General features: G+C 38.4%; 1 non-coding gene across 1 annotated transcript; it reads left to right on the forward strand.

Annotated features, from left to right (window-relative positions):
- Nucleotides 1–210: 210 nt before the first annotated feature.
- On the forward strand, nucleotides 211–317 carry LOC136231424 (small nucleolar RNA R71). Its single transcript, XR_010689811.1, has one exon. It is a non-coding gene; the product is annotated as a small nucleolar RNA R71 (small nucleolar RNA).
- The last annotated feature ends 311 nt before the right edge of the window (nucleotides 318–628 follow it).

The following is a 628-nucleotide window of genomic DNA, read 5'->3' on the forward strand; positions in this document are numbered from 1 at the left end:
AATGATGTGGTCGAGGATGATGGTTTCGCCACTGGTATGTGTCCACGTTCGGCGGGCCACATACTGCTGTTGGTTGCCATTTCCTCGAAAAGTTCTCTTGCTTGGGCGGATGTCTTCTTTATAAATAACCCTCCCAACATAGCATCTAATGATCCTCTAGTTGTAGGATTAATCCCATTATAAAATGTTTGCATTAAAAGTGCATCGGGTAATTAGTGGTGTGGGCATAAACGTTGAAGTTCCTTAAAACGTTCCCAAGCCTCATAAAGAGTTTCATTATCATTTTGAGAAAAAGATGTTAACTCTTTTATGACTCTTGCAGTTTTTGCTAAAAGGAAATATTTTGATAAAAACGCTTGGGCTAATTGGTCCCAAGTTGCAAATGTTGCGCATGGCATAGAAGTTAACCAATCTTTGGCTCTATCCTTCAAAGTGAAAGGAAAGAGTCGAAGTTTAATTGCTTTGGCCGACACATCGGTTATTTGAAAGTGTCACAAATTTATAGGAAATTTGTCAAATGGGTGTTAGGGTTTTCGTTAGGTAGTCCATAAAACGTTACATTGTTTTGCAACATATTAAGCAAAGCTGGCTTAATTTCAAATTGGTTTGCGGTTATTCTAGGTCTAAC

This window comes from Euphorbia lathyris, chromosome 5 (genome assembly GCF_963576675.1).
Source record: "Euphorbia lathyris chromosome 5, ddEupLath1.1, whole genome shotgun sequence".
Classification (NCBI taxonomy): Eukaryota; Viridiplantae; Streptophyta; class Magnoliopsida; order Malpighiales; family Euphorbiaceae; genus Euphorbia; species Euphorbia lathyris.